At 42.7% G+C, this 27,120-nt stretch overlaps 1 long non-coding RNA gene across 1 annotated transcript; it reads left to right on the forward strand.

The window, feature by feature from the left end:
• Window positions 1–278: 278 nt before the first annotated feature.
• Window positions 279–19,251, forward strand: LOC133382124 (uncharacterized). The gene is made up of 3 exons (XR_009761802.1): window positions 279–426; window positions 3,709–3,807; window positions 19,156–19,251. It is a non-coding gene; the product is annotated as an uncharacterized LOC133382124 (long non-coding RNA).
• The last annotated feature ends 7,869 nt before the right edge of the window (window positions 19,252–27,120 follow it).

Consider the following 27,120-nt stretch of genomic DNA (forward strand, 5'->3'; position numbering starts at 1 on the left):
AACAGGCCTCTGAAAGGGTAAAAATGTTAAGTTTCGGTTTCCAGCTGAAGACAGTTAAGGGAGGCCTAAACAGAAGCACCTGGTTATCTGTGCTAATCAGTAGGAGCCTGGCACTCAAGGCCATCCTAGCCTGTGAAGATTGAAACACCGTTGGGAGGGGGGCCTGGAAGGCGCGCAAAAGTGGAGAAACATCTAGAAAAGGATTACATCAGAAAACTCCTGATTGGTTAATTAATCTTGGACCGTTGGGTTTCTTTTTCCTTAAGTATAGGGCTTGAGACCCATAGCTTTTGTTCCCTGAGGAAGGTCCCGAAAGGTTCCTTCTGACTGGTGCCTAGGAGAGGTTACCTAGGCAGGGTTCCATTGCTTTGCAACTGATGCTACTCTCTCTAAGAAGAGACGAGACTCCAACCAACTACCTCTTATGTAAGTAGATAGGTTAGCTAGGTTGTTATTTTCTTGTTGTGTGAATGAAATTCTTTTATGTATACCTAAACCCCTGTTTGGGTGTATGGTCTTAAAGAACTGTTTGCTGCTACATTTTAATGTGCACTTATATTTTTTGAATAAAGCTCCTTCTATTTAACCCGGTGTGTTCATTTGGGGTAAGGGTGGTTCTGAATCCAGCACCTCGACCATTCCGCTATACAACTACCAAAAGAGAAAAGGAGTAAAAGCTTAATTCTAATTTGTGCGGTTTTACCAGAGGTTTCTTGACAAGGAGTGTAAATTTGGCTCTTGTCTTATAGGACCTTGGTTTACCTATTTTCTGGGCTCAGAGTTCCCCTAGCTCTGAGCTGAACCAGTGACAGGGGTGGTGGCAGCCTACTTTCTACCTTGCAAGGTTGGTGTTAGTTTGCACAGCCTTGGCAAGGGGGAATTTGGTATTTGGGTTCCAGAACAATTATCCTAAGGGAGGGAATTGGGTCTGAAGGATGGTCCTCGCGCCTTGAGAGGCGGGTGGTCGCATGACAGTGACCAGTCCAAAATCTGCTGTGGGCCATTAAACATCATTCACCTGAGAAAAGGGGAGAGTGTCCTCAACGAGATGCCACCGCATGCTGCCTGGCATGGATTTTCTTGTGGAAACAATAAATGGATATGTGCATCTATGCACAACAAGCAATGTAGAACATGTATAAGGAACCATGGGTTCCCACCCCAAAACATGCTTTGGGAACTACAAGTCATGCATCCATGCATGTGGGAGGGAGTTCCCACCCAATTCAGAGCTTCTTTTGTATGTATTGTACAGACAAGGGCATATATGTATTTGAAAAATAGTGAATATGAAGAGGAAAGAAAATAAGGAACTGGGATGCCCATCCTAAAAGATAATTTGGGGCAACACAAATAATACTTCCATGCATCTGGGAGAGTGTGCTCTATGAGATGCCATCCATGCATACTTTAGAGTGTCATCTATGAAATTACATCTTCTTCAAGTAATCACTGCTGACCCTGCCACCGGTCCTTCTGTTACCAACATCAATGGCTTTTTAAAATAATAATAGAGCTACAACAAGGTAAGTAACAGGGAAGACCAATACAAAAATTAAACATTAAAAATTCCACATAGATCATAAGCACTGGCTGTAACCACTGGGGTATCATAGAGGACATCCTATCATTTTCTGGGGTGTTTTGTCTTGGCCCAGAGAAGATTTTGTGGTGAACACCAACAGATACATTTTTCTTCGCTTTTTGTCTCTTTTGGTTGTGCATAGATGCCTTTATATGTGCCTTGCACCCAACAGAACCTCTGGGCCAGGTGGAAAGCAGTGACATCTTGTAGAAGACATCCTCCCCTTTCCTGGGGTGTATGATTTGTCCTGGCCCAGAGCACATTTTGGGGTGGGGACCTTCAGTTACTTCTTTTGTCTACTTATTTTTGCATATTTATATTGATCATAGATGCTCTTATCCATGCCCTGCACCCAGCAAAAGCTCTGGACCAGGTGGAAAGCAGTGGAATCTCATAGAGGATACCCTCCCCTTTCTTGGGGTGTATGATTTGTCCTGGCCCAGAGCAGATTATGGGGTGGGTACCCCCAGTTACTTATTTTTTTCTGGGTTTTTTTTTCTATTTTGGTTTTGTGTAGATGCCCTCATCCATACCCTGTGCACAGCAGATGCTCTGGGCCAGGCAGAAAACAGTGGCATCTCATAGAGGACACCCTCCCCTTTCCTGGGGTGTATGATTTGTCCTAGCCCAAAGCAGATTGTGGGGTAGGCACCCCCAGTTATTTTTTTCTGCATCTTTTTATCCATTCTGGTTGTGCATAGATGCCCTCATCCATGGCCTCTGAGCAGCAAGACATCTGGGCCAGGCAGGACGCACTGGCACCTCATAGAAAACACGCTCCCCTTTCCTGGGGTGTATGATTTGTCCTGGCCCAGAGCAGAATGTGCGGTGGGCACCTCCAGTTACTTATTTTTTCCTGTGTGTTTTTGTCTATTTTGGTTGTGCGTAGATGCCCTCATCTGTGCCCTTTGCCCAGCAGAAGCTCTGGGACAGATGGGAATCACTGGCATCCCATTGAGGACACCCTCACCTTTCCATCTAATGGCATTTGCATTCTAATAAGTGTATTTAGAATGGCTCGTTTAAATGGACATTCATCAGTGTGTTTGGTGTTCCCTGTAGCATTGTTAGAAATCCCATAGATGGCATCCATTTTCCTCACAGCATATCACTACTGTACATCTTCAACTTTCCATCTTATTCTAATAGCTGTGGCTTCTTAATTCCTTTGGGTTGTATTCAACATAGTGCTAAGATGAATGTTCCATAGCAAATTTAGGAATGGTGTGGGGTGTGTACGGGGGTGTATGTGGAAGTCCTATCGCACTAGAGCTAATCCATGTGCTCACACAATTATTTGGTTGATTATCACCCTCTACATCTAATCACATGAAAACTGAGACACTATAGGTGAAACAATTTGGGACCTTAGAAAAATGGCAAAGGGGGAGGGATTATCTGAATCCTGTTGTATAATGTGGAAACTTCAGGTTGCAATCTGGCCATCCTAATTTATTGCTTGTATGCACTGGATGGCCCTAGCAAATGTGTTTTTTAAATGCAGTTAACAAATGAGAAAATAAAAGAGCTGACAGATTTGAATTGTAACACTGCAGATCTAGAATGAATAATAAATCTGATTAAGAAAGAGGTGCAAGTTGTCAGAGGAAGTTTTGGTTTAAGAAAAAGTCTACATGTGGCCTGGGAGGCATGATTTTCAAAGACAGGCCTACTAGAACAGGAAGCAAATTTTAAAAAATCTTCAAATGTTCAAATATGTTAGGAGTTTAGGTTGGATCTTCATGCAGATGTTCTCATGGATAGGGTTATATAGTTTTACGCCACCCCAATCTCCAAGTGGTGAGAGATCTCCAGGGCTCCCTGCATTTGCCCAAGGTTTGGTTTCCTTGGAAAGCAGGTCAACGGAGGCTGTGGTGTCTTTATGAAATATGGTTTGTTTATTTACACACATTCCAACCTGAGCTTAAGATGGAGGGGTTCAAAACATCAGTAGTTCAATAGATCTTGCACAAGCCTCTCTTAAGCCCTGGGGGGGGGCTCTCCTTAAGAGTTTCAATAACAATAGGATCTCCCTGGCCCATTTCCAGTTAATAGGCACTTGATAGACCCATTAGCCCACCTGGCCACTCTATTAGACTAACAGAGACTCATCTGACCAACAGAGCAGGCCTCTCAGCTGCAGAGCCCACCTCCAGGGGCAGGGTTCCAAATCAGAGGCTGGAAGGGTAACCACAGAAATCATCCATCTCAACCCCAAACCTGTAAGTATATATTTAAAATTACTCAGAATTCTAATTATCCCTTGGTACTCTTTAAATGTACTTTTATGTGCTTGTGCATTCGCATGCACACACACACACACACACACACACAGAGGAATGGAGATGGCTAGGAATGAATTCCTAGGATACAATTAGTATTTAATCTGGATTAATCTGGATTTAATCCAGCCCGTTCTTGTGCTTGACATGGTGATTTTAACAGAAATTGAGATTTTGTGGTTGTTATGTGCCTTCAAGTCGATTACGACTTATGGCGACCCTATGAACCAGTGACCTCCAACAGCATCTGTCATGAACCACCCTGTTCAGATCTTGTAAGTTCAGGTCTGTGGCTTCCTTTATGGAGTCAATCCATCTCTTGTTTGGCCTTCCTCTTTTTCTACTCCCTTCTGTTTTCCCCAGCATTATTGTCTTTTCTAGTGAATCATGTCTTCTCATGATGTGTCCAAAGTATGATAACCTCAGTTTCATCATTTTAGCTTCTAGGGATAGTTCTGGTTTAATTTGTTCTAACACCCAATTATTTGTCTTTTTCGCAGTCCATGGTATGTGCAAAGCTCTCCTCCAACACCATTTTTCAAATGAGTTGATTTTTCTCTTATCCACTTTTTTCACTGTCCAACTTTCATATCCATACATAGAGATCGGGAATACCATGGTCTGAATGATCCTGACTTTAGTGTTCAGTGAAACATCTTTGCATTTGAGGACCTTTTCTAGTTCTGTCATAGCTGCCCTCCCCAGTCCCAGCCTTCTTCTGATTTCTTGACTATTGTCTCCATTTTCATTAATGACTGTGCCAAGGTATTGATAATCCTTGACAAGTTCAATGTCCTCATTGTCATCTTTAAAGTTAAATAAATCTTCTGTTGTCAGTACTTTAGTCTTTTTGACGTTCAGCTGTAGTCCTGCTTTTGTGCTTTCCTCTTTAACTTTCATCAGCATTCATTTTAAATCATTAGTGGTTTCTGCTAGTAGTATGGTGTAATGAGGAATCAAATATTGAGGATTTTTAATCTTTGATTCATCTCAGTGAACCAGAGTTTGGAAATCTGGCAACAGCAAGGATTCCTGGGAGACAGCCCTCTGTGACCTCTGAGTACATATCTTGCAAACCTGAAGGTATAGACTTCCTGACTCCTATGGAAATTTGGGGAATGTCACCCAGTAAGAATAGGCGCTCCTTTCAAACAAAGGAAATGTTTATGACAGTCTAGCCCTTCAGGAGGAAACAGAATAGCACCTTTCAAATAGAAAGTGTTGTGCATTTCTAACAAGGCCAGCGTAACACGGTAAGCAAGGTAAGCACAGCAGGAGGGCGCAATGATTTTTTTTTTTACAATAATTTTTATTCAAATTTTCATAAAACAAACAAAACAAAATCATAAAACATTCAAAGACAAAAAACAAAACAAAACAAAAATGATTAAACAAAAAAAATAAAATGTTGACTTCCCATTTGTCGCAGATCAGTTATAGGTCTACAATATATAACAATCCTGTCTCTTAAATTATATTATAAAATCACTTTCCTCCAGTAGTTATCTTAATTAATCATCAAATCTCATAAACATTACTTTATTCTTTCCACAAAAAGTCAAAGAGAGGTTTCAATTCTTTAAGAAATATATCTATCAATTTTTCTCCAAATAAACATATCGATTAACCCATCTCGTTAATAATAATAATCTTATTGTCATAACCATAGTCCAAATAAACATATTGATTAATCCATCTCATCAAAATCTGTTAGGTCCAATAATTTCAATAGCCATTATTCCATTATCCATATTAATTCCATCTTCCATCTTCAATAGTCCTGTTAAGTCCAGTAATTTCAGTGTCCAATCTTCCATTATCAGTATTCCATAATAATCTTGCTGTCATAGCCATAGTCATATAAGAGTCTGATGGGAATTTCCTCTATCCCAAATATTTTCTTGCCATCAATTCTGAATAAGTTGCTGAAATATTGTTGTAAAGTCATATCTCTGTTCTTCTTTTTTACAAAATGCACTGGCTCATCTCTTGAGAGTTTTTCCATTGTCACATGGCTGCAGTTAATTCCATAGATTTTCTCTATATCAAGCTCCATCACGTCATTCCAGTCCAGAAAATTATCCAAGCCATTGATAACTTTATCTCTAATATCTTCATTAATTTCTTCAGAGATAACGTTAAATTCCAAACAGTAGATTTTATTTCTAATATCCATAAACTCCAGATCTTTTTCCAATTCCACATTTGTTCCAATCTCCAGGGCTTGTATCTTCCCTTTATTTTTTCTTTTCTCATCTCTGATCTCATTCTCCTCTCTCACAGGATCCCCTATTTCTTTAAGCTCCTGCGTCATTTTGCTCAGTTCAATTTTCAGCTCCTTACTGCCCTGTCGCAGGGTTTGTTTCGTTATCTCAATCTCATCCATTATTTTCTGAAACATAATTACTTCCAGATTCTCAGCCACTTTCTTGATTGCCATTTTTAAAACCACGAAAACAAAACAAAACAAAAATAAAGAAGAACCACTTCTTATTTCAGCAACAATTGGGTTAATATTCCAGGCTTGATGACATCACAGTATAAACAGAGCAGCCTGCCTTATCTCTCTATGTTCAAGAATACAAAACAAATTTAGTTCCCAGCATCAAAACAGTTAGTGGCGTCGTGAAGAAGCAGATTCGTCAAAATAAAATAGACCAGAAAGAGAATAGTCCCAGACAATATAATGTTCCAAAGTTCATATTTTTTATTTTTTTTCTCCTCGGAATAGAAATCCCTCTTCTGTTTATATCTTTAGAATGCACTTCCAGGACAGCTTTTTGCAATAGAAGCAGAGATAAGCTGTTAATTTCGTGAATAACAGAGAAGAGTTATAGCTCACCCAGAAGTTCTTTAAAGCTGATTCATTTGACCAATCTCTTTTTGCTGCAACAATTTAAACCAAGTAAAAAAAAAAGATAGAAAGAAGGGTGCTTGCCTGTTAGTCCGTTTTCTCTTTGAAGAAAAGATAAACGTGTCGCATTAATCAAATAGAGCTTGTTCGGAAGTCCGTCCGGCATTGCTGGCTGGACCTTTTCTCATAAATTAATGAAATCCAGTCCTCCCAACAAAAACAGGCTTTTGAGGTTGATCTCTACGTTTCTCCCTGCCTGGGAGAAATTTCATCAGTCAAAAAAAAAATGTTCTGACTGATTTATATCTGAAAAAGCTTCTTCTGAGGCGGGAGCCCGTCTCAAAAGCAGGCACAAGTGAAGTCACCCTTCCCGGAAGTCCAGGAGGGCGCAATGATTGAGGGGCGCCGGAGGTGCTCCTCGGCTAGCAAGGGAGGCCAGCCCCACTGCAAGAGGACGCTACCGTTGAGGAGGATGTTCACCAGCAGGGCACGTGCAGTACCCTCCAGGAGTTGTTGGAGGACAACCCCGTCATCCCTGGCTGGCCACTTGGCTATGCTGGCTGGGTCCAAGGGGATCTGGGGGGTGGGAGGCAGTGGTGTGCTGGAGCCGGGTCGCAAGAGCTGATTGTTACATTTTTGGGAATTTTGCAAGTCGGTTGTTAACAGAGGAGCAGGGGAAGTCTTCTGCTGCTCTGATTGGTGGGAGAAAGACATGTGTTAGAAGCATGGGTTTCTGGGCAGCTCGCTCTGAGAGGGTGTGTGTGCGTGCTTGCAGTGAGCGGGCGAAGAAGCTGCTTCCCCCGCCCTTCGTGGCTACTTGATCCATCTGCTGTACTTGGTGAGCCTCGATGGTTGCTAGCTGAGGGGTGGTGGTACGTGCTTGCACTGAGCGGGAGAAGAACCTGTTTCCCCCGCCCTTCGTGGCTACTTGCCCCGTTTGTGCTTGGTGATACTCTCCTCGATGGTTGCTAGCTGAGAGGGGGGTGCGTGCTTGCACTGAGTGGGAGAAGAACCTGTTTCCCTCCATGGCACGCAAAGCAGCTGAGTGGTGGCCTCTGTCTTCCTCCCCTCCTCCCTTGGCTGGCCAGGGACATTTGTTCCAAATAGTTCCTTCCAAAGTAAACACATTTCAAACCATCCATGCTCCCCCATAAGCAATTTTGTGAAAGTGCATAGAGACTTGTGCAGAGTTAATTAATGATCATTATTATTAATAATATTTTTTAAAATAATGTTTATTAAGGATAAGGAAATTACAAAGTAGTACTAAAATAATAATAAATAAGAAAAGGGAAAGAGAAAAAATGCTTTACATACATCATTCAGCTTTCTTACTAATTATAGATATATAGATATATTGATTCATGATTCACTAGAAAGGACAATAATGCTGGGAAAAACAGAAGGGAGTAGAAAAAGAGGAAGGCCAAACAAGAGATGGATTGATTCCATAAAGAAGCCACAGACCTGAACTTACAAGATCTGAACAGGGTGGTTCACAACAGATGCTTTTGGAGGTCGCTGATTCATAGGGTCACCATAAGTCATAATCAACTTGAAGGCACTTAACAACAACAATGACTGTTTAAAGTGGTATAATACTATAGTAAATGTTGCCATCAGCAATAGCCTTCTGAAGACTGTGACTGATCTGGCATTAAGTTTGTTTCTAACCTGATGCTATTGGTTTTATTTCTCTCTCCTCACTTTTTTACCTTTACCTTAATCCTAGAGGTAATTGTGTAATTGTGATTGTTCAATTTCTTTGAATAGAGACTGACAGAACAGTAGCCAACACATAGTTGCAGTGGCCTATGGATAACTTTGTGGAAGTTCCCCAGTCAAGTCTCAGCAACAGCACAATGCTAACAGGCAGTTGCCAACTGCATGCCTAGAATGCCCTCCCTTGTCCTTAACACGGCTGCAGCCATATCTACTCAGAAGTAGGTTCTAAAGTTCTATGGGACTTAGTTCCTTAATAAGCATGTTTAGAATTGCTGCCTTCAGGGGCATCCATCTGTGCTTCCATCTAACATCTCTGCAACACTAGACTCCTTTCTTCCTACAATGGCCTTCTGGTAATTGGCCTGGCCTGAGGGCACGTAAACCCTTCTTGCCAGAAGCAAGTAAGCTAGATTAAATGTTCCCTAAAGGTGTTGGACTAAGACCTGGGAGACCAGAGTTCGAATCCCCACACAGCCATGAAGCTTACTGGGTGACCTTGGGCCAGTCACTGCCTCTCAGCCTCAGAGGAAGGCAATGGTAAAACCACCACTTGGCCTGGTTGTTATGTGCTTTCAAGTCGATTACGACTTATGGCGCCCCTATGAATCAGTGACCTCCAAGAGCATCTGTTATAAACCACCCTGTTCAGATCTTGTAAGTTCAGGTCTTTTTTTTCTGTAGTAAATTTAATTATTTATTGGGGGGGGGATGGGGAATTAGGGGGGAGAAAGACAGTTACCCTCCCCCACCAAGGGACCTGCTTTGGAGCCCAGGAAGGGCCATAGGTTCCCCCACTCCCAGTTTTATTGGGGGGACACTACAGGCTGGGGCCTTCTTTACCAGCAGCAGAGCAGCAGAGGGTTGCAGGGCGAATCCCCTGCATCGGTAGCAAGGCCTGGAAAAGATTCTCTGCCTGAAGCTCTGGATAACCACTGCCAGTCAGTGTTGGCAGTACTAGCCTTGATGACCCTATAAGGTAGGTTAATATGCTTCTGTTGTGGCTTCTGGTAACTAAGCCAACCATAGGGGAAATCTTTTTCCTGGACTCCAACTCTCCAGGTGGCAGCATGTGTTCAACCGGTGTGTGTGTGTGTGTGTGTGTGTGTTACACCTGTGGCCTTCCTAATGTTCTTGGACTCTAGCGGCCATCAGCTCCAGACACCATGGCCAATGGTCAGGGATGATGGAGGTTAGAGTCTGACACCATATCTGGAAGGCCATCCCTGCATGGAATTATTAACAACGGGGCGAGAGGAATCCTGCATGTTAAAAACTAGCCTATCAGGATGAAGGCTCAGCTGACTTTTTCTGCCTGGCAGCTTAATGTTTTACATGCACATGTTAAAGTTTTGCATGTACTGCCCGTCCACCCCCCCTCCCTCCCTCCCTCCCTCCCTCTCCCTCCCTCTCTCTCTCTCTCTCTCTCTCTCTCTCACACACACACACACACACACACACACACACACACACACACACACACACACACACACAGCATTTAGCGACCCACACACAACCACTGCTAGCAGTTCTCTTCTCCAAGTCAAGAGGTCTATCGCATATGCCTTTGTTCTGAGTGTCCAAAGCTGGGGGGAGGGAGGCATATCCACCCTCATGTTCCTCCAGTGGCAGCTGGAAGGAAGCTGCCTCCTGCTTGGACTGAAGGGAGGGATCTCTGACTGGCCAGCTGTGACTAAGAATAGAAGCCAGAGGGATGGCTTGGTCAGTGCTGCTTGAGGGCCGGGCAGGGGACACAAATGGCTGCCCAGGCATAATGTGTGTTCCCAATTAAACATTAGTGAACTAATTCATAAGTTCACAAACATGAAAGCACATATGGCTAAATTTGTGTAACTATGTATCTTTTTGCTAAATAAAGGCAATACAAAAAGGTTGTTTTCTTTTTACTTTATTTTAGTATTCACACAAAACATTTTCCTACTCCATAATGATTTTCTCATTTGTCCTTATTTGCCTTGTTACATTTTTTATAACATTTGAATTGAAAAATGAACCAAAAAAATTATAAAAGGTAAGGGCGCCAATTTATAATTAGCAGGGGGGCACCGAACACACCAGCTCCAGCCCTGCCCCCATGCCATTCTGATGCTTCCCATAAGCTCATTTCAACACAAAACCTTATAAAACTTATAGTCCTGAACTCAAAAATGCTTGCTTAACAACACTCTCAATTTTCATGGCGATACACAAAACAGAGAGAATAGAGAGTTCAAAGAGTAAAAAGAGAGGGAAAAAACGCAGAGCCCTTTTGGACTTTTTTCTGTCAGAGTTCTCATGATCTGTTGAAATTCATTAAAAATCAGCTATGTTCACAGAGTACCTGTAATCCTAATACTGACCTTGCCCCATACTCTGACCTTCATCTTCTGCAGTTTAAAAGTTAAAAAAATATCTGGCTGATTTTTAATTAATTTAAGAAATTTTGGCTGGCACCCAATGATAATGTTGGGCATGCTCAGTAAGAACCAACTGTCAGAGTTCTAAAAGCCAGACTCACAGCTGCTTGGCTTGCCTAATCAGGGGGCCACACCCACACCAGACTTTGATTTCACATGAGACAGTCATGGCTTCCCTCAGAGAATCCTGGTAGTTTGTGAAGGGTGCTGAGAGGAGACTCCTGTTCCACTGAGAGAGCTCCAGTGGCCAGACTGGTTTAACAGTCAGCCACTCTGATTGAAGGTCTGTGAGGGGAACAGAGCATCTCCCAGCAATTCTCAGCACCCTTCACTAACTACACTTCCCAGGATTCTTTGAGAGAAGCCATGATTGTCCAAAGTGAAGTAAAGGCCTGGTGTGGATGTGGCCAGAGACAGCTTCGGTGTAAATTTGAGTGGGAGGCTACATGTGCCTGCTGTAGATGAAAAGGTGGGGGAAATGCTAAAAAGCAATGATACTGTTCACAATGTTTTCCTTTTGGAAAGGGGCTTCCCTTCCGCCCAGTGCCCACCCACCCAATCTTCTCCCCTTCCCCCCCTCCCCCAGGTCAGTGTTGGACTACGACCTGGGAGACTAGGGTTCAAATCTCCACACAAGCCATGAAGCTCACTTGGTGACTTTGGGCCAGTCACTGCCTCTCAGCCTCAGAGGAAGGCAATGGAAAACAAGCTCTGAATATCATTTGCCATGAAAATCCTATTCATAGGGTCGCCATAAGTCAGGATCGACTTGAAGGCAGTCCATTTCCATTTTCAAACATGATTGAACTGAAATAAATCCCACTGAACTCAAAAAGTATGCAAATGATCAAACCCACCCTCCCTTCTCCTCCCACCTATCCCCTCCCTCTTGCCCCTTCCCTCCCCCTTCCTTTGCCCATCCCTCCCTATCCCCATCCCCTTCCCATCTTCAGTTTTACCTATCTTAAGCATGATTGCACGGAAGTAAATACCATTGAACTCTATAAGCATGCAAATGATCAAACCTGCCCTCTGCTCCCCCTTCCTTTGCCTCCCCCCAATACGCTCCCTTCCCCTTCCCCCTCCCCCCTGGTCAGTTTTTCCTATCCTAAACATGATTGCATAGGAGTAAATCCCACTGAACTCAATAAGCATGAAAATGATCAGACCTGCTTTTCTCCTCCTTCCCCTCTCCTCTCCCTTCCTCCTTCCCTCCCCTCTTCCTTCTTCCTCCTCTCCTGCCCACTCCAGCCCTCCCTCCCTCCCCCCCGGTCAGTTTTATCTATCCTAAGCATGATTGCATGGGAGTAAATTGCACTGAATTCAATAAACATGCAAATGATCAAACCTCTCCTCCTCCCCCTCCTTCCTGCTCCCATCCCAATCCTACCCTCTGTGTTTCCTCCCCTCCCTCCTCCTCCCCATCCCCTGTGGTCAGTTTCACCTATCCTAAGCATGATTGTAGGGGAGTAAATCCCACTGAACTCAATAAACATGCAAATGATCAATCTATTCTCAGCAAGCTTGCACAGGATCCCATTTCTTACCTCCCAGTTTAAAAAGTAGAGAAATTCACTAATAGGCAAAAAAATAATTGGGTGTTAGAACAAATTAAACCAGAGCTGTCACTAGAAGCTAAAATGATGAAACTGAGGTTGTCATGCTTTGGACACATCATGAGAAGACATGATTCACTAGAAAAGACAATAATGCTGGGAAAAACAGAAGGGAGTAGAAAAAGAGGAAGGCCAAACAAGAGATGGATTGATTCCATAAAGGAAGCCACAGACCTGAACTTACAAGATCTGAACAGGGTGGTACATGACAGATGCTCTTGGAGGTCGCTGATTCATAGGGTCGACATAAGTCATAGTCGACTTGGAGGCACATAACAACAACAAGAACAACCTCTTCAAAGTACTGATAAGCTTCTTGTTTTAATTAAAATAATAATTATAAATTCTTGCTCTTATCACTAATGGGAGTTAATTATCTTGCATATGCCCATGGTAAATTTTCAGATACTTTCAGACCCTCAGCAATTTTCAAGTGGTCTATGTAGAAGAAAGGTTTGGGAACCCCTAGTATAAGACATCTGCTTATGTCCCTATGCTGCTCTCACCCCTCATTTAGGTGCCATGCGTGTGGACATACCTCCTTACAATTATGGAAAGTGATTCTTAATAATAAGTCTCCAGACACAAAGTTACATAGGTATTTATCAGTTGTTTAGTAGAAAATTCAGAAGTGCAGAGTCCCTTCATGATAGTTGCAGCCACATACACCTTTTTTTGCTCCTGGATTAAAAATGAGATCTTTGTTAATGCATTCTCTCACAACAACAAACATCTCTAGGAGCCAATCAGCATGTAAGTGGAGAGCGTTAGCAACTGAGAAGAGTCTTCTCAGTGGCTGACTCACCTCCTTTCACTCTGATTGGCTCCAGTCAGCAGGAAAGGCAAGGAAGCATATTAGAAGACTCTTCTCAGTGACTAACACACTCCCTTTTCATGCTCATTGTAGGATGCTTGGAGACATAGGGACCCTGCTCCCAAAAAAGCAGAGGGACTAAGACCCCCTGGGCGACTACCCAGCTGGTGCTTATGGACATGACCGTAAAATATTTTGTGACGTGCAAGTTCGATATTATTTATTAAGTGTGTTTAGGATTACACTGATGGCATTCCCAAATATGTACTTTCACACAGACTTTGGTTTTCCATAACACAATGTTTGTCCGAGCCTCCACACTTGGGGGGGGGGGCACTACTTGCACACCCCTTCCATAAGCACATCAAAGTTGGATACACACCTGAACCAAGACCCAGACAACAGGGCACTCAAAACAAAAAGGTAATTACAGTGGCTGAGCAGACCTTGTACAGTGGTTATACTGACTGGGCAGCCACTGTCCTTCATATTTTACAAAATACTTTTTCCTATACAAAGATTAAATTTCTGTGTATGAAAAAGTAATATAGGAAGTGGTCTCAATAGTGAGAAAAGTAAACAAGTGAATGGTGATCCAAATGTTTTTCATTCTCACGTTATGAAGCTAGCTGCCAGATGATGTATCACCTTCCCTACGCATGCAGCGTAGACTGAAAAAACAGCACCCAAGCCACCATTCAATACGTGCATGTGTTCTTTCCAACATGAATCTACAGGTCTCAAAAAGTAATGTGTGACAAAGTCCTCAAACACCTTATAACATGCCACAAACATGGTCTCTTGTTCTACCAGCATGCCTTCACACCATCACTTTGCCAAAACATAAGGATAGGTAAATTGCTTTTAGGGAGGTTCACAATTATGATTTCCTATTTATTTAATGTAAAAATATTTAAAATACATAAAAACAGCCAGGGGAAGATATTGGAGAAATATAAAATAAATACAAATAAAAAAGGGGGGGTGAAAAGACCTTAAATGTGCTACTCACCATCTCTCAGCCCATCCTCCCCTCAGGATGAAAACAACGGAGAACCATGACCACCCCCAGGAAGAAGGGCACACTTAAAATGTAGAGGAAAAAATCATCTACAACCATAGTGTGAAATCAAATACTTATTGGGACACAGTATGAAGAAATATTTATATAAACATGACTCTCAAATATGTTTATGAATTACACGATCTGTAAACATATTTATAGTGCAATCCGATGTTTGTTTACTCAGAAGCAAGTCCCAATGCATTCAATGGGGCTTACTCAAACTGGGAAGCGTGCAGAGAACTACAGCCTCAAGTGATAAGGAACTTGTTCTTTCAACTTGTTCTTTTAAGTTGAGACCTTATCCCAGTCTGAGTCTGTGTTGGAATTGCTTTTTAATATGTTTTTAAGCCTTTTCTTTTTTTGAAAAAAGATTTTTTAAAAGCTTTTAAAAAATATTTTCAAAGATGTTTTAATATATTTTAAAGTCTGTTTTTATGATGTTTTAAAGTGCTTTTAGTGCTTTTGTTTGCCGCCCTGGGCTCCTACTGGGAGGAAGGGCGGAATATAAATCAAATAATAAATAAACTTCATTCACCCAACCCAAAATTCAGAATCATGTCTCTTTAGGCTGTTTTCCAACTGTTTATTCTTGCTTTATGGTTATTGGATTTTAAAGGGATTTGTTTCTTATTGTGAGTTGCCTTGGTTTCCCAACCCTACCTCACAGGGTTGTTGGAAAGACTCCATACACACACACACACACACACACACACACACACACACACTGCAGATGTATAAATACATACAGCCCATATAATAGTTTATTGTCAAACCAGTTGGTCATTGCAGAAAAATCAGTATTAGTTTCCAACAGAATAAAAACTGTAATACCTGCCTACTTGCTTTAAAATAGGACTGGAGAGGAACAGAAAGAGTTGGAACACAAACACAATTCTTTTTTACATTCACGCAAAAGTCCCATTAATTTACAGCACATTCATAACCATGTCTACTCAAAAGTATGTCCTATTGAATTCAATGGGATTTACTCTGGGCATATGGGATTAGCATGCTTTTACCCCCAGAAAAGCAAGTATTGGGAAGGTTTTGAAAACACTGCCCAGGATCTGACTCCTGCACACAAGAGGGGAAAAAACGGAAATGTATATACTTACCCAATTTATGAGATTTTCAGATAAACGGGGGGGGGGGATCACCATTTTCTGGCATTGCAATGAGGTTTTCTAGACACTGCCCAGGTCAACCAAACTGGCTTCACACTGATTGGCTGCAGTCCTGAACGGGCAGGGTTAGACTGAGCTACGAAGTACTATACAGGACAGATTTGTTTAAAAAAAAGATTTAACAGTCGGGGGGTGGCTGACGTTTTTATGTATATGTCAAGAACCGGACCACCTAGAAACTTAATTTTTTTTTTAATTAAAGCTGAGAATCCGGGCCACCTAAGGGGCTAAACGGGCACCGGTGGCATGCAAAGAATCCAGGTAAAACCTGGCTAACCGGGCAATATGGCAACCCTAACTACAACTCCCATCAGCCCCAGCCAGCATGGCCACTGGATTGGGCTGATGGGAGTTGCAGTTCAAACAAGTAACTTTTCTAAGTTCTGCCCAGAAGCCCATGCTTCTGGCTCATGCCTTTCATCCACCAATCAGAGGAGCAGAAGACTTCCCCTGCTCACTCTGTTAACAAACGGCTCGCAAAATTCTCGAAACTTTAACAATCGGCTCTCGTGAGCCCATGTGAGCCGGCTTCAGCACACCACGTTTAGCCAATAAGTGAAGTCAAAGCTGTGACTGATGATTGGGCACCAGCGAATCAAAATCTGCTGTTTTCTTCTCTCTGGCTAGTGGCATTTGATCATCAGGTATTCCCTAAAGATATTTTCTGAAGATTAGACAACACAGTAAATGTGAGTGGGTTCTAAAGAATTCCCCCACCCCCACAAAAAGAAAAGGCAAATGCAAACTTAACACTTTGCAAAGAGACTTGTTAGTTGTAAAACATCAGGAGTGTAATGTAGCAATCAAACATGTGAGGTGGGGTGGAAATGTCTGCTTTCCCAGCTTTGTTGTTTTTTTATTTGTAGTGTCTCATCACCCCATTGAATTCAATAGGACTTACTTTTGGGTAGATATGGTTAGGATTGTGCTATAAGTCAGTGGGACTTTTGAGCAGACACAGAGGATTGTGTTTTTAATTTCTCTCTCTCCCTCCAATTCAGTTTTAAGGCAATCAGGCAGGGCTTACAGATTACCAAGAAGGGGGCAGCAGAGGGGAAGAAGACAAAAGAGAGATTACCAATAGTGAAACTTCCATCTATGGCTAGTAACAGTCATGAATATTAATACAGAAAAAAACTAGGTACTAGATCACAAAGGTTCTTACTAACTGTCGAGCCCCAGCTCCCTCAGGGGAATCAAGGAGGGGGGCCGGATGAGATGCAGATCCCTCAGCTACAGCAAGGGGAAGAATCGGGGTGTAGACACTTTCAAGGTCCATGGGGGAGGGGGTGTGGTTGACTCTGTGCCAGTTCCAATGGACAGTTCTCCCGCTGAAGAAGACTTCATGCCACCTCTAGACGCCTCAACAGAACCTTTGGAGTATGTCCTGGTGCATGCTCGCCAACTTCAACTCTCCTGAGCTCCCCTCCTGAAACTTCAAATGTAGTCCTGCCTCCTGAAGCCAAGCCAGCACCTATCGAGTCTGTATTGTCAGATGAGCCGGCGGAGATGCTCCCCCTTTTGCCCCATGCGAGACATCATGAGAAGCGCCTTGGCCAGAGGGAGAGTCTTCGAAGGAGTCAGAGACTACGGGTAAAGACCTTTCCTACTTAAGGCAGTGCCCCCGACCTGGGTGCTGAGTCACCTTTCTTCACACTCTGCAGAGTATGCTTAGGTAGCTTAGTTAGGGATAGTAGTGAGTTAGCGTAGCAAGGTCTATGAAATGTGCTGCCTTTGATGTCTCAATTACTCTAATAAAACAAAAATTAATTTCATCCTTGTCTTCATCTCATGACTCGCACTCTGGGCAGGACACTAGCGCACCAGTCCAAACATCCATCCATACATCCATACATAAGATATATTTGTGGCTTAAAATGAATAGGTTCCTTGACACTGTTTCAGTTTGGTAGTCAGTAAGATCCATGAGCTGTCACCAATAGATTTTGGAAAATGGCATTTCCCCACTTGCCAAATTTCTCAAATAGGCAGCAGTCCCACCCCAATCTAGATAGCATGTGAAGGACACTACAGAATGGTACAGGGAAGTAAACAAATAAATCACTGATATGTAGAACCAATGTTTCTAATATGACATGCAGTGCATTTAAGGTCAGATCCTACTTTGCTATCCTTGACATTCCAGTCAATGAGAGAATGGTTTGTCATTTGATAAGCCCTAAGAGAAAAATAGGAGAACACAGCTAGATGTTTGTCTGGGCCTTGGACAACTTAAAAAGCATCAACAGTAAGCAAGCCAGCCCAGATATACAAATGAAGGGAGGGAGGGGAAATCACCAGGAATATATGAAGTTCTAAATGCTACAAAATCAATAGATGATACTCTTTAGGCAACATGGAAAAGCTGTGCTGGTTAGAATAAATGGCTGTACCTTCAAGGCTGCTGCAATGCCATCTGCCTGGCATTTTATCATTGCTTTTACCAAAGCATCACATACTGCTCTGTAGTTTTTGCCTTGCACCAGGAATTAATCAATCTGTGCTGATATCTCTGAGGAACAAAGCACCGAAAAGTCCATTTTTCTAAAAAACTATTTGCAAATATGAAAGCAAATTATATGAATATCATATTGCTATATAAGATACATGGGTTATTCAATATAAATTCCCTGGTTCAAGGTAGGATTCTTTGTACTTAAAGCATCATTGAAAGTTGCCTGCCTGGTCATTTCTTGATTCCATTTTATCACAGTTCTCTGGGCAAGATATCACATCCTACTTAGGGTATCGAATCTCAACCTAAGCAAAACACATTCCTTTAAAAAAAGAAATCCCTCTTAACATCCATGCTATTTGACCTTCTCTACTTTTTCCAAACTACTGCCCAATTATCAACAAGTTGATAAGTGCTAGAGACTGAACTGTACTACCTGTTGAATTATTTCTGCTGGAAATATCCAGTTAAACGTCGGTTTATTGGAAAGCCTCTGTGTGAGTTCCGTCCCATATAGGTTAGTAAATGTTCGGACAAGGTAAACTCTGTACCAGTCGTTTTGACTCTGATCACAGAACTGCTTCACTATTTGCAGGTAGTGTTCCTTCTTTCTTTACTACCATCTGGAGAGGGAAGGGAAAGGAGATATTGCTTCCTAAGTATGTTAAGCTAATTATATCTAACACTTTTAGAAGCACTAAGAAGAGCAAAGGTCTTGCAAACGTTTGCATGTGAAAGAGAACGCTCTACTGGCAAGAAAAAAAGACTACAGAAGTACAAAGCAGTTTCATTTTTCTGTTAAATGTAGATGGACAGGACAAACCCATCCTGTAATTCATTTATCAGCAGGAACTCTTTCATACACCATTTCTTTGGTACCTTTGCATTCTCATTTGGTTAGCATAATCCTACTTACCTGAAGTTCCATGAAGTTCAAAGAGCAGCTCTGCAGCCCTATCCATGCACAGACAGATATGGGCCACTCCCTGCAAGTACTCAATGGTGGCTTCTTGAAAGGCTTCATGGTGGCTCCTGCTCCACTGTGCCAGGAAGCGCCCATCTTCTTTCAGACGATTTGCCTTGCTTTCCTCAGAGAAGGCTCCAGATTTCTCACACAGATTCCTGAAAAAGAAAATCATGTTTTCCAATTCCTACCACAGTTTCTTCCCATACCAACTTTTGTTGGGAGCCCCAGCTGATGAAGCATCAAGGCCCCAGCTGACAAAGCATCAAGGCGAGTTAAGCAGCAGAGCAAAGAGAGGGTAAGTAGCTCCCTTTTATTCCATTATTAAATTGAATTAAAACAGCTCAGAGCAATAAGCAGAACTTGGAAAAGTTACTTTTTTTGAACTACAACTCCCATCAGCCCCAGCCAGCATGAACACTGGATTGGGCTGATGGGAGTTGTAGTTCAAAAAAGTAACTTTTCCAAGCTCTGGCAATAAGTAATAAGGGCAGCCTAAGGTCACCCTGAGCTAGGAGCCAAATCCTGAAAGAACCTATATCTTAGGAGACAGATCCTAGGAGAAGGAAGCCTATAGAAAGCTAGTCTTCAACACCACCCTACAGGAAAGCTTCAGGGGACACTGTAAACAAAGCTAAATTCCAGTCGGAGAGAAGGGGGAAAAGGAAACTCCACCAATACATACAGGGAGAGAATCAGCTCAGTCTTTGCGTCAAGGCCCCAGCTGACAAAGCGTCAAGGCGAGTTCAGCAGCAGGGCGAGGAGGCCAGGGCCCCCACTCTGCCCGTCTATTCCCTGACCTCAACTAAACCACAGTTTCTAACCCATTGACGTAATAAACCTTAAACAAAACTATGCAGGTAAGAAGCCAGCAGGTGTGTGGGGGCTTTCCAGTGTTTTGCACCGCCTGCATCATGTACAACTATCTGCCTGTTGGACACAAGTCGTGGGTGTGCTTTCGGTGCAATGAGCTCCTGGCTCTCCGGGAACGACTTCATTTCCTTGAGGCCAAGGTGGCGGACATGGAAAAGCTGAGAGAGGCAGAGAGGTGTGTGGAGGAGGCCTTCAGGGACGTTATAGCTGTGTCCCACTCCAAGGATGATAGCTCTTCTGCTATCATGGAGAACGATGGTCTCAGGGAAGGAGAGCATCCAGCCGAGGAAGAGGGAAACGATCCCTTAGAAGGGACCCATTCCTCTCGTGCCGAGGATATATCTCCAGGGGGTGGAGGGATCCTTGTAGTGGGTGATTCGATCATTAGGAACATAGACAGTGGGGTGTGTGATGGGCATGTAGACCGCAAGGTGTTTTGCCTGCCTGGTGCGAAGGTTGCGGATATCACCCGTCGTATAGATAGTTTGGTAGACAGTGCTGGGGAGGAGTCAGTGGTCATGGTGCACGTTGGCACCAACGACATGGGGAAATGCAGCCGTGAGGTCCTGGAAGCAAAATTTAGGTTGCTAGGTAGGATGCTGAAAGCCAGGACCTCCAAGGTGACTTTCTCTGAAATGCTACCGGTTCCATGTGCAGGACCAGCCAGACAGGCACAGCTTTGCAGTCTCAATGCGTCGATGAGACGATGGTGTCGGATGGAAGGGTTTGAATTTGTTAGGCACTGGGGAACATATTGGGATGAGCCGGGCCTGTACAAAAGGGATGGGCTCCACTTGAACCAGAATGGAACCAGACTGCTGGCACTTAAAATTAAAAAGGTAGCAGAGCAGCTTTTAAACTGACTGAGGGGGGAAACCCGACAGGAGCTGAGGAAGGTCCGGTTGAGAATAAACCTCCCCCCTGTGATAAAGCCCAAAGAAATGATGAAATTTTAAAAGGGGTAGGCCTAGAAGTAGGCATTGTGAGAGCAGGGGCACAGGATATAAATTCAGAAGAGCAAAATTACCACAGGCCAAACCACAAGTGCCAAAGACACTTGAAGAGAGACACTGCTTACAAGTGCCTGTACGCTAATGCTAGGAGCCTCCGAACCAAGATGGGAGAACTGGAGTGCTTGGTCTTAGAGGAGAGCATTGATATAGTGAGCATAACGGAGACCTGGTGGAATGGAGAAAACCAGTGGGATACGGTTATCCCTGGGTATAACCTATAGGACAGGGAAGGACGTATTGGTGGCGGAGTTGCTCTATACCTGAAAGAAGGCATTGAATCCAGCAAGCTCGAAACCCCAAAAGAGGTGGACTCCTCCACAGAATCGTTGTGGGTGGTGATACCATGCCCCAGGAGGGATTTAATTCTGGGGACGATCTATCGTCCCCCTGATCAAAATGCTCAGGGAGACCTTGAGATGAGATATGAAATTGAGGAAGCATCCAAACTAGGAAATGTGGTAGTAATGGGTGACTTCAACTACCCAGACATAGACTGGCCGCATATGTGTTCCAGTCATGACAAAGAAACAAAATTTCTAGATATTCTAAATGACTATTCCCTAGACCAGTTGGTCATGGAACCGACCAGAGGGATGGCAACCCTGGACTTAATCCTCAGTGGGGACCGGGACCTTGTGCGGGATGTAAGTGTTGTTGAATCGATTGGGAGCAGTGACCATAGTGCTATTAAATTAAACATACATGTAAATGGCCAATTGCCAAGAAAATCCAACACAGTCACATTTGACTTCAAAAGAGGAAACTTCACAAAAATGAAGGGATTGGTAAAAAGAAAGCTGAAAAACAAAGTCCAGAGGGTCACATCACTCAAAAATGCTTGGAAGTTGTTTAAAAACACTATATTAGAAGCTCAACTGGAGTGCATACCGCAGATCAGAAAAGGTACCGCCAGGGCCAAGAAGATGCCAGCATGGTTAACGAGCAAAATCAAAGAAGCTCTTAGAGGCAAAAAGTCTTCTTTCAGAAAATGGAAGTCTTGTCCGAATGAAGAAAATAAAAAAGAACACAAACTCTGACAAAAGAAATGCAAGAAGACAATAAGGGATGCTAAAAAAGAATTTGAGGAGCACTTTGCTAAGAATATAAAAACCAACAACAAAAAATTATATAAATACATTCAAAGCAGGAGACCATCTAGGGAGGTAATTGGACCCTTGGATGATAAGGGAATCAAAGGTGTACTAAAGAACGATAAGGAGAATGCAGAGAAGCTAAATGAATTCTTTGCATCTGTCTTCACAGTGGAAGATATAGGGCAGATCCCTGAACCTGAACTAACATTTGCAGGAAGGGATTCTGAGGAACTGAGACAAACAGTGGTAACAAGAGAGGAAGTTCTAGGCTTAATGGACAATATAAAGACTGACAAATCACCAGGCCTGGATGGCATCCACCCGAGAGTTCTCAAAGAACTCAAATGTGAAATTGCTGATCTGCTAACTAAAATATGTAACTTGTCCCTCAGGTCCTCCTCCATGCCTGAGGACTGGAAAGTGGCAAATGTAACGCCAATATTCAAAAAGGGATCCAGAGGGGATCCTGGAAATTACAGGCCAGTTAGCTTAACTTCTATCCCTGGAAAACTGGTAGAAAGTATTATTAAAGCTAGATTAACTAAGCACATAAAAGAACAAGCCTTGCTGAAGCAGAGCCAGCATGGCTTCTGCAAGGGAAAGTCCTGTCTCAGTAACCTATTAGAATTCTTTGAGAGTGTCAACAAGCATATAGATAGAGGTGATCCAGTGGACATAGTGTACTTAGACTTTCAAAAAGCTTATGACAAGGTACCTCACCAAAGACTTCTGAGGAAGCTCAGCAGTCATAGAATAAGAGGAGAGGTCCTCTTGTGGATAAGGAATTGTTTAAGAAGCAGAAAGCAGAGAGTAGGAATAAACGGACAGTTCTCCCAATGGAGGGCTGTAGGAAGTGGAGTCCCTCAAGGATCGGTATTGGGACCTGTACTTTTCAACTTGTTCATTAATGACCTAGAATTAGGATTGAGCAGTGAAGTGGCCAAGTTTGCCGACAACACTAAATTGTTCAGGGTTGTTAAAACAAAAAGGGATTGCGAAGAGCTCCAAAAAGACCTCTCCAAACTGAATGAATGGGCGGAAAAATGGCAAATGCAATTCAATATAAACAAGTGTAAAATTATGCATATTGGCGCAAAAAATCTTAATTTCACATATACGCTCATGGGGTCTGAACTGGCGGTGTCCGACCAGGAGAGAGACCTCGGGGTAGTAGTGGACAGCACGATGAAAATGTCGACCCAGTGTGCGGCAGCTGTGAAAAAGGCAAATTCCATGCTAGGGATAATTAGGAAAGGTATTGAAAATAAAACAGCCGATATCATAATGCCGTTGTATAAATCTATGGTGTGGCCGCATTTGGAATACTGTGTACAGTTCTGGTCGCCTCATCTCAAAAAGGATATTATAGAGTTGGAAAAGGTTCAGAAGAGGGCAACCAGAATGATCAAGGGGATGGAGCGACTCCCTTATGAGGAAAGGTTGCAGCATTTGGGGCTTTTTAGTTTAGAGAAAAGGCGGGTCAGAGGAGACATGATAGAAGTGTATAAAATTATGCATGGCATTGAGAAAGTGGATAGAGAAAAGTTCTTCTCTCTCTCTCATACTAGAACTCGTGGACATTCAAAGAAGCTGAATGTTGGAAGATTCAGGACAGACAAAAGGAAGTACTTCTTTACTCAGCGCATAGTTAAAATATGGAATTTGCTCCCACAAGATGCAGTAATGGCCACCAGCTTGAATGGTTTTAAAAGAAGATTAGACAAATTCATGGAGGACAGGGCTATCAATGGCTACTAGCCGTGAGGGCTGTGCTCTGCCACCCTAGTCAGAGGCAGTATGCTTCTGAAAACCAGTTGCCAGAAGCCTCAGGAGGGGAGAGTGTTCTTGCACTCGGGTTCTGCTTGTGGGCTTCCCCCAGGCACCTAGTTGGCCACTGTGAGATCAGGATGCTGGACTAGATGGGCCACTGGCCTGATCCAGCAGGCTCTTCTTATGTTCTTATTACTGTGTGTACCTGCATAGCTGGGGTGGGTGGGTTTCCTCAGTCTTGAAAGGATAATATCAGAGACTTCTGTCAACCACTTCAGGAGGCAGAACTTCCAGAGGCTTTTGAAACTGCTGTGACTTTTTGATTCTCTCTGAGACATGGCTTCTCTTCTCTTACCCATCTTTAACTAGTTTTGCTAATTAGGGGAAGAGTTTTTGCACTGTCTTTTGGCATTTGCTATTGAAAGAACCATATTATTTTCATTTTTGGCTTTTGCTATTAAAAAGAGCTTGAAACGGTGCACACACTACATATGGCAAAAAGTGTGTCTCTAACCTTGTCATATTCCAGTTCCTCAAATCAGAGCAACCTAATTTGTACACTATACATATTATTTGCTAATTATGCAAATCAAGCACATTAATTGTTGTCTACCAGTTGCTTTGATGTCCACTCCTGGAAACTACCTCAAAACATTTGTGAAGAATCTGAGGAAGTGTCTTTTTATCTGACACTTTGTTAATGCCAGGATTTGCACAGGTTTTCACAGAGAGACGTAGCAAGTTGCTGTGTCCTGCTCTCTTTGGTCCTTTTTGGACATAACACTAAACCAGAGTTTAGTGTTCTGTGCTTGAGATGCTGTGAATCTCTAGCTCACACACTTCCCTTCTCTAACGCAGGCACAAAAAGTTCAGAACATCCATTTCCACTTTTAAATACAGTTCACCATTACATCTAAACTAAACTATGAGTTTAGAAAATGTGATGACGCACGGACACCATGCTTTCTATTTCTAAAAGCTCTTTCTCATATGAATTGACAAGGCCACATGGAAGGCCTTTGTGAAGTGGAGCAAGAGAAAAATGATAATTTTGACTAATGGCGGGTGATCGTCTCCTTCCATTGAGGATCACAGAACATTTTGTTCATGGTGGCGACAAAAGCGGCATACTGACCCAGGACAGGGTCATTTCTGATCAAATACAGGGTGGCCCATTTGGTGGCCTACCTTTCCAGAAGACTGATGATGAACGCCACCTTCAAGTCAGCTTGATGTACGTGTATGTATAGTTCACATTGGGCAAGGAACATGCCAGGTGGGGAATCCCGGGGGGGTGGAGTTGGCATGTGCACAAGATCACTTCCCAAAGGCTCTGCTGGAGCGTTTGCAGACAGAGTGGGATCCACATCGACAGGAAGGCTGTCCATGGGAACTTGCAGGCTGTCAGCATTTCCCCCTCCCTCTACGCCCTCGAAAGCCTCGTCCTCCTCCGACACCTCCCCCTGGTCTATCTGGGGGAGCTGGGGCTCAACACCCAGTTTGGGACTAAAATAGCATTGTTTACCTTGATGACCTATACCAAGTGAACAGCAGGGGAATGCATCATACAGTACTTGATTTTCCTGGATCTCACAGCAGAATTTAATGCACCATGGTATCCTTCTGGACTGGTAGAGGTTGGTGGCACCTGTTTGGGAATAGCTGCTGTTTTGTCACCACTGTTTTGGGGTTTTTTTTTTAACTCTGCCTCTAATTGCTGTTTTTAATTTATGAATTTTTTAATGTTGTTTTGAACTGCCCTAAGAATTGTTTTTTATTAAAAAACATTTATTTACATAGATGTATAGCTATAGCACAACATATACTGCAATAATGTAATAGAGGAAAAATGTTATATGGATGTATAATATTCTGGAATTTGTTGTTCCAGAACATAATAAATAACGGGGAAAGAATCTTTTTGTTTGAATATTAGTTGCTCTTCTATAGCAAGTGAGTTTAGTCAGTGTCACAATGTCCCAATTTTTCTAAAATTAGAGATGCTGTCCTTCCCCCCCACACACGCACCCCATGCTTTAGTCATGCATATTTTTGCAGCAGAAAGTAGGCTTAATGTTATTTCAACATCTTCCTTTAATACCATGTCTTTCAAATAATTTAATAATAATATTTTGAGATTGTTCGGTAATCAGTATCCCATTATTTCTATAGTAAGATTACAGATTGTGCTTTGATAAATCTATATTATTTGGCAGTGCCAGAATATATGCATAAAGTCTGCTCAAGATGTATTGCATCTCCAGCAGTTACTCTGCACTGCTGGATATATTCACTGCTACGTTTGTATGGAGTTAACTATCATTAATATAGACATTACTTTTAACTTTTTTTCTGGATCTCCAGCCACCATTTTGCTGAAGTTAAGCTACTAAGGGTCATCATGCTTTGTTGAACTGGGTATTTTTGTGTGTAGTGGCACCCATTTGTTTTCCTCCCACACTGCCTCAGAATGCCTCAGCTTATGGGGCATTGAGGAGAGAGTCCAAGATCGTAACCAGAAGTTACTAGCATCAGAGCACTGGGGGTGGGGGGAGGGAAAGGTAAAAAAAACCCTGAAATCATTTTATACAATTTTTACAATGGGGACTTAGGGCAGACTTCAGCGGGTAAGGCCTCAGATGATGATGTCAGTTCTGAATAAAAAATAACACGCACAGTATAGAAAACATGTACACCAGAGTAGAGCGTACCAATGGCATTGGGAACAGCCAGTTTGTGATAAAAATGACTAACACATTGTGGTAGTAGGTCAGAGGTATGACTGATCTACCTAACAATACAACACTTCCATGCACTATTAATGTCAAAGGGTGTAAGGTAGCATTTCTATACTTTAAAATTTCTTACTTGGCCCATATGACCTACCTGAGTTCCCGGAGCAATTGGTCACATTGGGTTCCACTGCTTTGTATCTAGTTTGTTGTACACAGAAGTTCGATCGGCATTTGAACCTTCTTCACCTGCTGAAGCCATGTCTGAGATCTGCAGTTCATCAGTTTTTCTTTCAACATCTCAGTGCAGGCCACTGCAGCAAGCACACCCAGTACCTAAGTAATCAGGCATTACCAGGGCTTTACTACTGACATGGTAGTAAAAAAAAATAACATTCACTTCATTCAAAACTCTTCCTCCTTTTGTTAAACAGAACAAATCTTGAATTGTCACTCTTGAAAATGTGGGATCTTAAGCTGCAGTCTGACTATTCCCATTCCTAGTTCAATAAGCAGATCATGACTCTTCTGCATCAGCCTCAATGATCGAAGCTGACTTCCTTTCCGATTATACCAATAACAAATTTGGGGGAGGGAAAAAGGTTTTCTCACACCCCATCTTGTTTCTGTTCTCTTGACAAATAGACACATTCCTTCAGCCTCTATTTAAGATCTGCAT

The sequence above is a fragment of the Rhineura floridana genome, chromosome 3 (assembly GCF_030035675.1).
Source record: "Rhineura floridana isolate rRhiFlo1 chromosome 3, rRhiFlo1.hap2, whole genome shotgun sequence".
NCBI classification, from domain to species: Eukaryota; Metazoa; Chordata; class Lepidosauria; order Squamata; family Rhineuridae; genus Rhineura; species Rhineura floridana.